The 16,904-nt window shown below is 47.1% G+C and overlaps 1 protein-coding gene across 1 annotated transcript in view; it reads left to right on the top strand.

Moving 5' to 3' along the window:
- CACNA1A (calcium voltage-gated channel subunit alpha1 A) overlaps nt 1-16,904 on the top strand; it is a 421,027-nt gene that overhangs the window by 54,112 nt on the left and 350,011 nt on the right. The gene's annotated exons all lie outside the window — the stretch shown is intronic.

Genomic DNA, 16,904 nt, shown 5'->3' with positions numbered 1-16,904 from the left:
CCCCCTTCCCTTCCCCTCCCCTTCCTTTCTTTTCCTTTCTCTCTCACTGTCATTCTTTTCTTTTTCTGAGACAGAATCTCTGTCACCCAGGCTGGAGTGCAGTGGTGCAGTTACTGCTCACTGCAGCCTCAACAACTTGGGCTCAAGCAGTTCTCCCCTCTCAGTCTCCCAGTAGCTGGAGCCGCAAGCATGTGGCGCCACGCCCAGCTAATTTTTTAAATTTTTTGTAGTGATAGAATCTTGCTATGTTGCCCAGGCTGGTCTCAAACTCCTGGCCTCAAGTGATCCTCCTGCCTCAGCCTCCAAAACCAGGCTGAGCCACCATACCTGGCCTTGAACTTCTTTCAGATGCCTCATTTGCCTTATGCGGTGCAACGCATATAGTAGTTGCTTAATTAAAACATCATGATTAAATGACTGACATTACAGCTCCTCCCCAGGAGTGTAGATTTTTTTAAAAAAACAGGGAGTTCTATTTGGAATTTTAGGCAGGACAGTGGTCACGGTCTCTAAGGTGACTGTACAAATGAGTCTGAGACTGACATAGAAAATAGTGTCCATAGGATTCAGAGTGGAGCATGAAAAAGCCACACCTTGAGAATCAGAGGTATTGGTCATGAAGCTTTTTGGTTGCATGTAACAGGAAATTTAATTCATGCTATTTTTTAAAAAAATTGAAGCATAAGTCACATAACATAAAATTAAGCATTAGCCATCTCTGAAGTATATTACACAATTTGTTGACATTTAGTATCTTTACAATGTTTTGCAGTCATTGTCTCTAGCTAGTTTTAAGACATTTTCATTATCCTGGAAGGAAATCCCATAGCCATTATTGATTTTTGTTTGTTCCAATAACTGTAAGTTTAGTGAGAGGTGAGCTTCAGGCATGGTTTGATCAAGGACCCGGCTTAATTTATCTGCCATTCTCTCAGCATTTCCCTCCTCTAGGGGTTGGTTTTGTTCCCAGGCTTCCTTCTCTCACGGTTGTGAGATGGTCATTAGCAATAGCCTAGTTAATAAATGTCCTGATTCACATCTAGGAAGAGGGAAAGACTGGATTTCTGGGTGCTTTCTTTGGAGCAAGAACCTTCCTTGGGTGGTACTGGTCCACATTTGTCCATACCATCCACCTGTACACCAACTGCTAACAATGGAAGAGCATTAACCATCTAGATTAACTGGTTGTGTGGCTTGGCTCTGGTCAACCCTCTGAGATAAACCTGAATTTGCGTTCGGACTTTGTCACCTCCTAACTGTGTGACTATGAACCAATAACTCAACCTCTCTGAGTCTCAGTTTCATCATCTGTGAAATGGAGGTTCCCCATGACACCTGTTCACAGAGTTCTAAGGAGGATAAAATAAGCGATGGTGTGAAGCGGCCGGCGTGGTCTCTCATAACCTAGTGAAGTGGCCGGCGTGGTCTCTCATAACCGAGTGAAGTGGCCGGCGTGGTCTCTCATAACCTAGTGAAGCGGCCGGCGTGGTCTCTCATAACCTAGTGAAGCGGCCGGCGTGGTCTCTCATAACCTAGTGAAGTGGCCGGCGTGGTCTCTCATAACCTAGTGAAGCGGCTGGCGTGGTCTCTCATAACCTGTCTGGCAACAAACAGCCCACAGGTAAAGGCATTGACAGTAGCAGCACCTATCAGCTGCATTTCACACAACCCCAAAGGCACCGTTTACATAGACTGTGCAGCAGAAAGGGAAGGAAACAGAACTCAGATAGAACAGAGACAGAGGAATTAGAAGAGGCACCCTCCCCACCACCCTTGGAGACACAGTCTCGCCCTGTCACCCAGGCTGGCATGCAGTGACTCGATCTTGGTGCGCCGTAACCTCTCCTCCTGAGTTCAAGCCACTCTCGTGCCTCAGCCTCGCCAGTAACTGGGATTACAGGTGCCCGCCACCACGTCTGGCTAACAGCAGAACTGTTGCCCTCTGGAATTGTTCAGCACGGCAGATTTGCTAAATGTTTTCCAAAGATGAAGTCACCCTGCCACAACACTGTGAGTTAGGCAGTAGCATTATCCCCATTTAGCAGAGGAGGAAACTGAGGCACAGAGGGGCTAGGTAACTTGTCCTAGGTCACATGGGGTGCAAGTGGCATTTGAACCCGGGCAGCTTGACTCTGGATCTTGTGTCCTGTAACCACCAACCTGTTGTCCTCTTGGATTCTGCCAGCTGCAGGGGCTCAGCCTCTGGGATTTCTTTTACTCTCTCTCTCTCTCTCTCCTTTTTTTTTTTTTTTTTTTTTTGACATGGTATCTCGCCTTGTTGCCCAGGCTGGAGTGCAGTGGCGCTATCTAGGCTGACTGCAACCTCTGCCTCCCAGGTTCGAGAGATTCTCCTGCCTCAGCCTCCTGAGTCGCTGGGATTGCAGGCGTGTGCTACTACGCCCAGCTAGTCATTTGTATTTTTAGTAGAGACGGGGTTTCACCATGTTAGGATGGTCTCGATCTTCCTGACCTTGTGATCTGCCTGCCTCGACCTCCCAGAGTGCTGGGATTACAGGCGTGAGCCACAGCACCCGGCCTCATTTAATCTTTTTACAGAAAGCCAAAGAGATGGGGAATCACCAATATACCATTTACAGGATGCATTAAAGACCACGTGCAAAGGTCCCCTGGCAGGTCAGTCGGAGAGCCGGGATTGAACCCAGCTCTGCCGAGCTCAGCACGCAGCCATTCACATCCCACGCCAGGCGGCACCCTTGGTCCCTGCACCAACCCCAGCTCCCGAGAGGCAGCCGGCATGGAAATCACAGTCATTACTGTGATGGCTGAAAAATATTTTAGTGAGTGGGTTTCAAACACTGTAAACAGATTTAGTCCTCTTCTGCTCCTTTGCAAGGAGGCAATTTACTCAGAGCAAAGGAATCCAAGCTACATTTCACAAACTGAAGCTGGCGAGCGGCTCCAGGAGCCCTGGGGAGGAGCTACCTTGGCAACGTCAGACGAGGTGGCCAGGAACCTTCCTGGATGCTCTCCTTCCTCTCCCCGGCCGGTGGTCTCTGGGTATTCCAAGTGGGACGGGGACAGAGACAGACACCATGCCAACCAAGGGCAGGGACTAAAGAGAAGGGGCTGCCCAGGGCCGGGCGTGGTGGCTCACACCTGAAATCCCAGCACTCTGGGAGGCCAAGGCAGGCCGATCAGTTGAGGTCAGGAGTTCGAGACCAGCCTGGGCAACTTGGTGAAATGCTGCCGCTACTAAAATAGAAAAAATTAGCCAGGTGTGGTGGCAGGCACCTGTAATTTCGGCTACTTGGGAGGCTGAGGCACGAGAATTGCTTGAACCCAGGCGTAGAGGTTGCCATGAGCCAAGATCAAGTCACTGCACTCCAGCCTGGGTGACAGAGCAAGACTCCGTCTCAAGGATAGAAAGAGAGAAGGGGCTTTCTGTTCCTCTCTGTCTGTCCCTGTTTCTATCTGAATTCTGTTTTCTTCCCTCGGTCTCGTTCCCTCTCTCTTTGGATCCCCCTCTCCCTCCCTTTGTCTCTCTCCCTTTGGGTCTCTCTGTCTCTGTCTCTGCATCACCCTGTCTCTCTCTTGTTCTCTCTTCCTCCAGCAGCCTCCCTTCCCCTGCCTCAGTCTCTGTGTGTGTATGTGTGTGTGTGCATGTGTGTATGTGTATATGTGTGCATGTGTATATGTGTATGTGCGCATGTGTGTGTGTGTGCATGTGTATATGTGTATGTGCGCATGTGTATGTGTGTGTGTGTGCATGTGTATATGTGTGTGTATATACATGTGTGTATGAGTGTGCATGTGTGTATTGTATATGTGCGTGTGTGTGTATGTGTGTGCATGCAAGTATGTGTGAGTGTATGTGCGTGTGTATGTATATGCATGTACGTGTGAGTGTGCATGTATTGTGTATGTGCGTGTGTATATGTGTGTATGAGTGTGTATGTGTGTATTGTGTGTGTATGTGCGTGTTTATGTGCATCTGTGTATGTATATGTATGTGTATATACGTGTATGTGTGTATGAGTGTATTGTGTATGTGCGTGTATGTATATGTATGTGTGTGTATAGAAGTATGTGTGTATGAGTGTATGTGCGTGTGTATGAGTGTGCACGTATTGTGTATGTGCATGTGTGTATGTGTGTATATGCATGTATGTGTGTGTATGTACATGTTTATGTGCATCTGTGTGTGCATGTGTGTGTGCGCATGCATGTGTATGCATGTGTGTATGTGTGAGTGTGTGCTGCTCTTTCTCTTGCTCTCTTGTTTTTGCCGTTTCTGTCTCTGGGTCTCTCTGTCTCTCTTTGGGTCTCTCTTTGTATCCTTTTTTTTTTTCTTTTTTGAGATAGGGTCTCGCTTTGTCACCCAGGCTGGAGTGCAATGGCGCAATGACGCAATCTCGGCTCACTGCAACCTCTGCCTCCTGAGTTTAAGTGATTCTCCTGCCTTAGCCTCCCAAGTAGCTGGGATTATAGGCATGCACCACCATGTCTGGCTAATTTTTGTATTTTTAGTAGAGACGGGGTTTTGTCATGATGGCCAGGCTGATCTCGAACTCCTGACCTCAAGCAATCCGCCCACCTTGGCCTCCCAAAGTACTGGAATTACATGAGCCACTGTGCCCAGTCATTCTCTCTATCTCTCTGCATGGCTTTGGGCGTCTCTGCGTGTCTCTCTGTTTTTGGGTCTCTCTGTGTCTCTTTGTCTTTGGGTCTCTGTCTGTCCCTGTCTCTCTCTCCCTCCTGCCCCCGCTTTCTCTCTCACACATGCTTTCTCTCGTTGCTCCCTTTTGCACCCCCCACCCCGCCATCTTGTCTTGCTGCTCCATCTGCATGACCAGCCGGCTACCCTGGCTGTGGGCAGGGCCCTGGGCCTGGAAGAGGCATTCCTGCACCCCCGGCATTGGGTCCTAGCTGCCTGCCAGTAGGATGCGTTCAGAGGACAGCAGGTGCCTTAGGTCAGATTCCCTGGAAGTGGAGCCCGAGCAGGCAATTCTTGGGTAAAGAACTTAAAAGGGGGTGTTTGAGGAGAGACCTTCGAGGCAGTGCTTCTCAAAGTCAGCTGCACTGATTGCCTGGGGGGACTTTAAAAATCCACGTGGCTGGGGCTCACACCTTCCCAATTAAGCGAAAACTTCCGGGGGTGTTTCCAGCTTGAGAACCAGTGGTCTGAGGAGGACAAGAAAAGCAGCAAGGGGCAGAGGAGGAAGCAGCTGATCGAGGATGCGGTTCAGCCCAAGCCTATCCCCCACCTGATCCTGGGGGATGTTCAGGATGGTGAAGATCTCATTCTTCCCAGGGCGGATCTGCCCACCAGGTGTAAGAGGCAAGGGGTCTAGGCTTTTAAACCCCAGCCTTAGCCAGCTACGGGCGGTGGCTTCCCCTGGGGAGCGGAGGCATGGATCTAACCCGGGCATCGCATGGTGAGGCAACCCCTCTCAGCTAAGGGGGTGTTACGAACTCAACTGGATTACGAACACACCTGTAATCCCAGCACTTTGGGAGGCTGAGGCAGGAGGATCACTTGACACCAGGAGTTTGAGACCAGCCTGGGCAACATAGCAAGACCCTGAGTTCTACAAAAAATTAAATAAAAAAACATTTGCTGGGTGTGGTGGCGTGCACCTGCAATCCCAGCTATTCGGGAGGCTGAGGTGGGAGGATCACTTGAGAACAGGAGGTCAAGGCAGAGTGAGCTGTGTTTGCGCCACTGCACTCCAGCCTGGGCAACAGAGCAAGATCCTATCTCTAAAACCAAAACAAAACACAAAACCCCCAAAACAAAAAAACAGCCCAGTTTACAGCAGCCTGGGACAGACCCCCAGCTAGGTCAGAGGGATCTGGCCGGGGGACCAGTAGCTTCCCCTCAGGATGTAAAAACAGCTGGGTGATACAGGACCCATGATATTAACATAATTTCTATTCGTTACATTTCTATTTGGAATCCCATGCCTTTACTCCTGGGGGCCGCTGGCCATTGAACCAAGAGACACTGAAGGTGCTGATGAGATGGAGTTGATTCATTTATTGAATTCCTACAACATGCTAAGGCCTGGAGTCTGGTGGTGGATGATATCAATGTGAAATTTACATTTGCTTTTTTCTTCTCTTTTTCTTTTTGAGACAGGTTCTCGTTCTGTCACCCAGGCTGCAGTGCAGTGGTGCAATCACACCTCACTGCAGCCTCTACCTCCCAGGCTCACACGATCCTCCTGCCTCAACCTCCCAAGTGGCTGGGACTACAGGCACGTGCCACCACACCTGACTAATTTTTCTATTTTTAGTAGAGACGAGGTTTCACCATGTTGCCAGGCTGGTCTCGAACTCCTGAGTTCAAGCAATCTACCCCCATCAGCTTCTCAAAGTGCTGGGATTATAGGTGTGAGCCAATACCTCTGGTCAGAATTTACATTTCCACAGAAAAGGCAGATAATCAATGATTAAGCCCAAGAGTAAGCGTGTCATTTCAGATTAGGGTTTTGAAGACGGGTGTTTTCAGGAGTGATTTTGAGATGGGCTAAGGACGGGTGAGCAGTTGGGTAGAGAAGGCCTCTCAAGAGATGCTACTGAGGCCTGAATGGGGAGAAGGAGGCAGCCACTGAGGATGCAAGGATAGGTGTTGCTGGCTGAGGGAACAGAAAATGCAAAGGCCCTGAGGCAGGGATGCGCCTGGTATATTTTAGGAGCAGAAGGGAGGCTGGTGAGGATGGAATGGGATGAGTTGGGAGAGAGAAGTAGACGATGAGGTTGGTAGGAGTCAGATTATACAGACTCCCGTAGACCAGCATGGAGAAGCTGGGTCATTTTTTCTTTTTCTTTTGAATTTTATTTCAAGCTCCAGGATACATGTGCAGGATATGCAGGTGTGTTACGTAGGTAAACATGTGCCATGGTGGTTTGCTGCACCCATCAACCCACCACCTAGGTACTAAGCCCAGCATGCATTAGCTATTCGTTCTGATGCTCCCCCTCCCCCTCCCCCTAATGACAGGCCTTAGTGTATGCTGTTCCCCTCCCTGTGTCCATGTGTTCTCAGTGTTCAGCTCCCACTTATAAGTGAGAAGATGCGGCGTTTGGGTTTCTGTTCCTGGGTTAGTTTGCTGAGGATAATGATAATCGTTTCCAGCTCCATCCATGTCCCTGCAAAGGGCATGATCTCATTCCTTTTCATGGCTGCATAGTATTCTATGGTGTCTGTGTACCACTTTCTTTTCTTTCGTTTTTTTGAGATGGAGTTTCGCTCTTGTTGCCCAGGCTGAAGTACAATGGCACAATCTCGGCTTACCATAACCTCCACCTCCTGGGTTCAAGCAGTTCTCCTGCCTCAGCCTCCCAAGTTAGCTAGGATTACAAGCCTGTGCCACCATGCCTGGCTAATTTTGTATTTTTAGTAGAGATGGGGTTTCTCCATGTTGGTCAGGCTGGCCTCGAGCTCCCTACCTCAGGTGATCCACCGGCCTCGGCCTCCCAAAGTGCTGGGATTACAGGTGTGAACCACCACACACAGCCCACATTTTCTTTATCCAGTCTGTCATTATGAGCATTTGGGTTGATTCCATATCTTTACTATGGCGAATAGCGCTGCAGTGAACATATGTGTGCATGTTTTTTCTAAGTGCAATGGGGAGCCATAGGAGGTTTGAAGTAGGGGAGTAACATGATTTGATTTCTCTTTTTGTTGTTGTTTTAGAAATGGTCTTGCTCTGACAGCCAGGTTGGAGTGCAGTGGTGCCATCATAGCTCACTGCAGCCTTGAACTCCTGGGATCAAGGAATCCTCCTGCCTCAGCCTTCTGAGTAGCTGGGAATATAGGTGTATTCCACCATGCCTAGCTAATTTTAATTTTTTTTGTAGAGATAGGGTCTCTCTATGTTGCCCATGCCAGAGTGCAGTGGTGCAGTCATAGCTCACTGCAGCCTCAAACTCCTGGGCTCAAGTGATCCTCCTGCCTCAGCCTCCCAAGTAGCTGGGACTTACAGGCCATCACCCCCATGCCTGGCTATTGATTTAGAATTTTTTAAAAGAAGTAAAATTCACATAAAATGCAATTGACCATATGAAAGCAAACAATTCAGTGGCATTTAGTATATTTATCACCTTGTGCAACCATCACCTCTAATTCCAAAACAGTTTGATCACCCCGAATGGAAATCACACCAGTGTCTGATGCACAGTAAATAGTCTCTCCAGGCTGGGCATGGTGGCTCACGCCTGTAATCCCAGCACTTTGGGAGGCTGAGGCAGGCAGATCATGAGGTCAGGAGGTCGAGACCATCCTGGCCAACATGGTGAAACCCCATCTCTACTAAAATTACAAAAAAAAAAAAATTAGCTGGGCATGGTGGTGCATGCCTGTAGTCCCCGCTACTCGGGAGGCTGAGGCAGGAGCATCACTTGAACCCAAGAGGTGGAGGTTGCAGTGAGCCAAGATCGTACCACTGCACTCCAGCCTGGCAACAGAGTGAGACTCTGTCTTAAAAAAAAAATAAAAAACTCTCCAAATCATGCAGGGTTAGATAGCTACTACAATCAAACCAATAATGACTTGTGTTAAATATCCATGATTAATATTATTATGATTATTAGAATAATGAATAAGAATACAGCAATGCCTGTAATAGAGGCAGCTATAGCAGAGCAGGTCAAAGAAGGGAGAGGGGGTCCAAATGGCCTGGGTTCAAATCCTGGCTCTGCCACACTCATTAGCTGTGTGGTCTTGGAAGAGTCACTTCACCTCTCTGGGCCTCAGTTTCCTCACCTGTAAAATGGGATAGCAATCATATCTGTCTCATCAGGTTAGCCAATACATGTGATGTGTCAGGTATGGAGTGAGTGGTATTTCCAATTTTCCCTCTTGCTGTTATGAAATCTGTCACGTGCAAATCTTCCCTGTAGTTTGAGATATTTTCATGCGTGTCAAAGTAGGGAGCGAGTTAAAATAGCGCTTTCCAAAATAACCTCATTGGATGCTTCTTCTAATCCTGAATCACTTCCCTCTTCTCCGGCTCTCCCTCTACCTTCCCTAGTTCTTAGCAAGATGGTGGCCATCTACATGGGGTAGGAAGGCCCATGGAAGGTGAGCAGAATAGATCCAGGCAGGACTGAACCATTCTTTTATTTTATTGTTATTTATTTATTTTTTTTTGAGACAGAACCTCATTCTGTCGCCCAGGCTGGAGTGCAGTGGCGTGATCTCAGCTCACGGCAACCTCTGCTTCCCGGGCTCACATGATTCTCATGCCTCGTCCTCCTGAGTAGCTGGGATTACAGGCGGGCATCACCATGTCCAGCTATTTTTTGTATTTTTAATAGAGATGGGGTTTCGCCATGTTGACCGTACTGGTTGCGAACTCCTGGCCTCAGGTGATCCACCTGCCTCAGCTTCCCAAAGTGCTGGGATTACAGGCACGAGCCACCGTGCCTGGGACATTATTCTTATTTGGAGACAGGGTTCTACTTTGTCCTCTAGGCTGGAGTGCAGCGGTGTGATTATAACTTCCTGTAACCTCAAAGTTCTGCTCAAGCAGTCCTCCAGCATCAGCCTTCCAGGTAGCTGGGACTGCAGGTACACACCACCATGCCTGGCTGTTTTTAATTTTTTTTTTTTTTATAGAGATAGGGTCTCATTATGTTTCCCAGGATGATCTCAAACTCCTGGCCTCAAAGGATCCTCCTGCCTTGACCTCCCAAAGTGCTAGTGTTACAGGCATGTACCATTGTGCTTATCCGGAATCATTCAAATAGAATCATAGAATAGCCGGGAATGATGGCTCCCGCCTGTAATTCCAGCTACTCAGGAGTCTGAGGCAGAAGGATTGCTTGAGTGCTTGAGCCCAGGAATTCAAAGTTACAATGAGCTATGATTGCACCACTGCACTCCAGCCTGGGTGACAGGGCGAGACTCTATCTCAAAAAAAAAAAAAAAAAAAATCCTGTAATTCACAACAACATGAATGAACCCCAAGGACATTACGTTAAGTGAAATAAACCAGACATAGAAAAACAAATACTGTAGGATCTCACTTACATGTGGAATCTAAAAAAGTTAAACTCACAGAGGCAGAGAGTAGAGGGGTGGTTACCAGGGGCTGGGGCAGGGAAGAAATGCAGAAATGTCAGGCAAGTGGTGTAAGCTTTGAGTTAGGCAAGATGAGTAAGTTCTGGGGATTTAATGTACAGCATGATGACTACAGTCAACAGTACTGTACTGTCTACTTGAAGTTTCGTCTTTTTTTTTTTTTTGAGATGGAGTCTTGCTCTGTCGCACAAGCTGGAGTGCAGTGGCACGATCTCAACTCACTGCAACCTCCACCTCCTGTGTTCCAGCGATTCTCCGGCCTCAGCCTCCCAAGTAGCTGGGATTACAAGCATCCGCCACCACCCTTGGCTTTTTTTTTTTTTTTTTTTTTTTTTTTTTTTTAATTTTTAATAGAGATGTCACCATGTTGGCCAGGCTGGTCTCAAACTCTTGACCTCAGGTAGTCCATCTGCCCCAGCCTTCCAAAGTGCTGGGATTACAGGCGTGAGGTGCCATGTCCAGCCTGTCTACTTGAAAATTGCTAAAAGGGTAGATCTTAAAGGCTCTCACCACACACAGACTAAATGGTAACTAGATGAGGTGATGGATGTGTTGATTCGCTTGATTGTGGTAATCATTTTACAATGTATACACATGATCAAAGATCATGTTGTACAGCTGAAATATTGTCTTAGTCCATTTGTGTTGCTATAAAAGAGTGCCCAGCCTCACGTACTCCTCAGGTACACAAATGGAAAGGAGGTTTATTTGGGTCACAGTTCTGCAGGCTGTACAAGAAGCATGGCACCAGCATCTGCCTCTACTCCTGGTGGAAGGGGAGGGGTCCCAGCGTGTTGAGATCACATGGTGAGAGAGGAAGAAAGACATGGTGGGGAGATGTGCAGGGCTCTTTTTGTTTTTTTGAGATGGAGTCTTGCTCTGTCTCCCAGACTGGAGTGCAGTGGCACAATCTTGGCTCACTGCAACCTCTGCCTCCTGGGTTCAAGCGGTGCTCCTCTTTCAGCCTCTTGAGTAGCTGGGATTACAGGCGCCCGCCACCACACCCAGCTAATTTTTGCATTTTTAGTAGAAATGGGGTTTCACCATATTGATCAGGCTGGTCTTGAACTCCTGACCTCAGGTGATCCACCCCCCTCAGACCCCAAAGGGCTGGGATTACAGGTGTGAGCCACCACACCTGGACAGAGCTCTTTTTTTAATAACCAGTTCTCGCTGGTGCTAATGGAGTATCAGTTTGGGCTCCACTCCCATGACCAAAACACCTCCCATCAGGCCCCACGTCCAACACTGGGAATAAAATTTCAACATAAGGCCAGGTGCGGTGGCTCATGCCTGTAATCCCTGCACATTAGAAAGTGAGGTGGGAGGAATGACTTGAGGTCAGGAGTTTAAGACCAGCATGGGCAACAGAGTGAGACCTCGTTTATACAAAAAAAACCAAAAAAACTAACAACTAGCCAGGTATGGTAGTGCATGCCGGTAGTCCCAGCTATTTAGGAGGTTGAAGCGGGAGCATCACTTATATCCAGGAGTTTGAGGCTGCAGTGAGCTATGACTGCACCACTGCACTCTAGCCTGGGCAACAGAGCAAAACCCTATCTCTAAAATAACAATAAATTTTTTAACATGAGATTTGGGGGACCCAAACATCCAAACTATATAGCAAATGTATACCATTTTTTATCTGCCAGTTATAGCTCAACAAAGCTGGGGAAAAAAGCAAAAGTCTTCAAAATGGGCAGGAAGAACAGCCTCAGTGAAAGAAGAAATGAAGCCAATGATCACAGGGAGAGGCAGATAAAAAACACCTGAGTGCCTTTCAGCTTTCTGAGCCTAAACTAATCTAATCCAAGGGTGGAGAGAGAAACCACTGGTTGCAGGCTTTGAAAATCAATCAGACTTTAAAGCAAGCCAGACTGGGCTAGGACCAGGGTGAGGTAGGGCAGACGCTTACTTTAGGCACAGACTCTCAGAGCACCAACAAATTCAGGGATCAAGATAAATAACATTTTAGTACAATAATTTTAAAAATGAAAATCAATGCAGAGATCTGTGATGAGCAAAATATCAATGTTACATAGAAAATTTTTCTTTTAAGTGCCACAAAAAAATTAGTACCGGGACAAAGGATCTCTCAGCAAAGCAATTCTTTTCACTTGCTGCAGAAAGGGTACTCTTGTGGCAAGATGGCAAGGAAGAGTATGCTTCCTGCAGTTCCGGAAGTAAAAATTGCGTTGCTGAAAGATCCTTTGTCTCGGTGCTAATTTTTCTTTGTGGCACCGAGCATCCCTTTCCACTAATCAACTTTCTCAATAAAAGCAAGATCAGTATTTCAGGTTTTTCCTTTGGCCTCAGGATGCAATGTGGCTTTGCATGCGTGATGAGTTGAAATGTTTCGCTCTCCTATCCCTCATGTGCATATGTGAAGGTCCTAATGCCCCGCCTTTATAGGTTTGGGCTGCTGTAACAAAATGTCCTAGACTGTGTAATTTATAAACAATGGGAATTTATGCTCAGTTCCGGAGGCTGGGAGGTCCAAGATCAAGGCACCAGTAGATCTGGTGTATGGTGAGGGCCCTTCCTCATAGATGGTACATTCTGTATGTCCTCAAATAGTGGAAGGGGCAAGCAGACTCCCTGGAATCTCTCCTTTTTTTTTTTTTTTTTTTTTTTGAGATAGGTTGCCCAGGCTGGAGTGCAGTGGTGGAACCATGGCACGCTGTAGCCTCGGCCTCCCAGGCTCAAGCAATCCTCCCACCTCAGGCTCCCGAGTGGCTGGGACCATAAGTGCGCACACCACACCTGGCTAATTAAAAACTTTATTTTGTAAAGACAAGATCTTCCTATGTTGCTCAGACTGGTCTCAAACTCCTGGGCTCAAGCAGTCCTTTGGCCTTGGCTTTGCAATGTGCTGAGATTACAGGCATGAACCACCCTTGAGCCTCTTTTACAAAGTAACTATTCCCATTAGGGAAGGTACAGCACTCATGACCTAATCACCTCTAAGAGTCCTCCCTCTTAATACTATTGCACTGTGGACTAAGTATGAGCATACAAATAGTGGGCTGGAGTGGTGGCTCACGCCTGTAATCCCAGCACTTTAGGAGGCCAAGGCGGGCAGATCACAAGGTCAGGAGTTCAAGACCAGCCTGACCAACATGGTGAAACCCTGTCTCTACTAAAAGTATAAAAAAATTAGCCGGACATGGTGGCGCATGCCTGTAATCCCAGCTACTCAGGAGGCTGAGGCAGGAGAATTGTTTGAACCCAGGAAGTGGAGGTTGTAGTGAGCTGAGATTTCACCACTGCTCTCCAGCCTGGGCAACAGAGTGAGACCATGTCTCAGATAAATACATAAATAAATAAATAAATAAATAAAAGCTTTATTGGGCTATAATTCACATGCCATATGAGTCGTCCCTTTAAAGTGACGACTTTAAAGGGTTTTTAGCATGTTTGTAGATTGTACAATCATCAACACCATGTAATTTCCTACCATTGTTATCAACTCCCTAAGAAACTTATACCCACCATAGGCTGTTGTCTTCTGGGTTAATATAAAAACAACATACTCCAGGCCTTCCCTGATCAGCTCAGGTAAAGCAGAGGATGCCTTCCTGTCCTCCCGACTGAGGACACATCTCTGTGATAATCAGATCTGCACAGTCAGTGTGCACGTGGCCCATAACTCAGGACTGGGACCCTAGGGTTTCCCTGAGTGCCCGAACTTTCCCTTTATTTATTTTTATTTTATTTTATTATAATTATTGTTTGAGATGGAGTCTTGCTCTGTCACTCAGGCTGGAGTGCAGTGGTATGTTGAAACCTTGATTTAGGAATTCTAGATTCCAGAACTGAATTATAGAATTCCAGAATTTTCAGCTCACTGCAACCACTGCCTTCAAGTGATTCTCCTGCTTCAGCCTCCCTACTAGCTGGGATGACAGGCATGAGCCACCACGCCCAGCTAATTTTTGTATTTTTAGTAGAGACAGGGTTTCGCCATATTGGCCACGCTGATCTGGAACTCCTGACCTCAGGTGATCCGCCTGCCTTGGCCTCCCAAAGTGCTGGGATTATAGGTGTGCGCCACCACGCCTGTCCCTATCCCTTTATTTGATGGGTCAAAAGGAGGTCTAGGGTGTCTTGGAGGAAGGGCCCAGAGAGCAGATGGGGGGCCCTCAGGGAGACTGATGTATTAATCACAGTTCTCCAGAGAAACAGAAGCAACAGGATGAAGCCTGTATCTCTGCCTCCATCTCCATCTTCATGTGTGCTATTCCTGTCCACATGTATGTGTCTGTGTCGATACTTATCCTGTTGGTGCTATGTCTGTATGTATAGGAGAGGGCTTACTATAAGGTATTGGTTCACATAATTATAGAGACTAAGAAGTCTCTTGGTTTGACATCTGCAAGCTGGGGACCCAGGAAAGCTGGTGGTGTATTTTGAAGGCCTGAGAGCCAGAGGGCAGGTTCCAGTCCAGGTCCGAAGTCCTGAGAACCAGGAGCACCAAGGGCAGGAAGAAATTAATGTTCCAGCTCTGCAGTCCCGCAGAGTTAATTCAACCCTTCTTCCACTCTTTCATTCTATTCAGGCCCTTAACAGATGGGACGGTGCCCACCTGCATTGGGGAAGGCCATCTGCTTTGCTGACCCCCCCAGTGCAAATGCTAATCTCTTTGAGAAACACCCTGATATGGTCTGGCTGTGTCCCCGCCCAAATCTCATATTGAATTGTAGCTCCCATAATTCCCCTGTGCTGTGGGAGGAACCCGGTGGGAGATAATTAAATCCTGGGGGTAGTTTCCCCCATACTATTCTCGTGGTAGTGAATAAGCCTTGTGAGATCTGATGGTTTTATAAGGGGAAACCATATGGCTTCTAACGTCTCTCTTGTCTGCCACCATGTAAGATGTGCCTTTTGCCTTCTGCCATGATTGTGAAGCCTCCCCAGCCACGTGGATCTGTGAGTCTGTTAAACCTTTTTTTCTTTTTCTTTTGAGATGGAGTCCTGCTCTGTCTCCCAGGCCGGAGTGCAGTGGTGTGATCTCCACTCACTGCAACCTCCACCTCCTGACTTCAAGCGATTCTTCTGCCTCAGCCTCCCTAGTAGTTGGGACTACCAAGTGCCACCACATGTAGCTAATTTTTTGTTTGTTTTTAGTAGATGCAGCACTTCACCATATTGGTCAGGCTGGTCTTGAACTCCTGACCTTGTTATCTGCCCACCTGTGCCTCCCAAAGTCCTGGGATTGCAGGCACTTTGGGAGGCACTAATTTATAAAGAAAAAGAGAAATCTCTTTTATAAAGAAAAAATTTCTCTTTTTCTTTATAAATTACCCAGTCTCAGGTATGTCTTTATTAGCAACGTGAAAATGGGCTAATACCTACCCTCACGGACATACCCAGAAATCATGTTTAAGCAAATATTTGGGCATCCCATAGCCCAGTCACGTTGACATACAAAATTAACTATCATAACTCAGGACAGTGGCTATTTATCAACTTATATGGAATATTTGACCATTATAACAGCCTGAGCACTGAACAGCTGCCATGATTACAACCTCCCGGTTGGTTTCGTGTTTCTCCTTTATATGTTTGCTCCCTAATTCTACTTTCAGCTATTTGAGAGTGGGGTCAATGAATCATTGTGGGGTTAGTACTTGGTATACTGTGGGTGCTTAATAAGTGTTTGCGAAATTTATATTTAAAGCCTGGACAGTAACAAGTGTTGTGGGAAAGAGATGATGGGGGTGGCTTACCCCATAATTGTGCTTGAGAAGAGAGGATTCCCTTGTGGTGGGGCCCAGCTTGCTGGACAGCAATGCAGTTAAGAGGTTGAATCCTGGAGTCAAGATGTGAATTTGGGTCTCAGCTATGTTACCTCCTTGCCACATAACTTGGGATAGTTTTGATCTTTCTATGTGTCCTGGTCTGTGCATTAAAAGTGATAATAATTTATCTCCAGGCATAGTTTGGGGTCTTCTGAGGCAGACTCTGAGAAAAGAATTCAAGTGCAAATTGTCATTTGGAAAGTTATCCCAGGAAGCACCCACAGGGGAGAGGGGAAGTGAAAGAGGGAAGGGAAGGTAGCTAGTGAATGGCATGTTATTAAGTCATCACTGTGGGCACCTGGGGCTCAGCCCCATCAGAGAGCACTGTGGGATGGCATAGACCTCAGGCATCCTACTTTAGAGGTCAGGGAGCTGGGGTATTTATCCACCAGTTCTCATTAGTCATGGGTTGAGGACACTAATTGTTTCCAGCAATGTTAACTCCCAGCATTTCTGGGTGTCTTCCCTCTCTCAAAATTTACTGAGGGGTTATTATTGGTGAACTACCAAATCAGTTGGCATAGGCTTCTCAGGAATATTCCCTGAAATAACATATCAAAACTGCAGATCCTCAGTGTTGGGTGGTGTTCTCTCTGAAATTGTAGTTCTCAAGCTCAGTAGAAAAAAGTCTGATATATTTGTTAGGATAAGGCTGGGCTGCTGTTAACAAAGAAGCCCAATACTATTAATATTTCAATGCCTTAAAGAAGGTAGAGTATTTTCCTCTCAATTGTTATGGTTGAAGTTGTTACAGTCTAGGTTGATGAGACTGGCTCTGCTCCAGGCAGTCATTCAGGAGCCCAGGTTCCTTCCATCGTGTGGTTCTCCCATTGCTAATACTATAGACATTCCAAGTGCCATCCTTCTGGCACTCCCCGTATCTATACCTTCCAGCCCAATTCTCAGCTGACAGCACCCACATCTCTATGTCCTGGCAGCCAAAGTTCTCTATGTGTGCAAGCAAGGCAAGCCTGAAGTGCTGGGGAGAAGGCCCAACAATGACTACTGAGGGTTGGTGTATAAATACCCCAGCTCCCTCCCCCTTGGGTGGA

The sequence above is a fragment of the Sapajus apella genome, unplaced genomic scaffold, assembly GCF_009761245.1.
Source record: "Sapajus apella isolate SASKATOON/1434 unplaced genomic scaffold, GSC_monkey_1.0 scaffold152, whole genome shotgun sequence".
In the NCBI taxonomy this organism is placed as follows: domain Eukaryota; kingdom Metazoa; phylum Chordata; class Mammalia; order Primates; family Cebidae; genus Sapajus; species Sapajus apella.
This window is presented reverse-complemented; position numbering and strand designations above follow the sequence as displayed.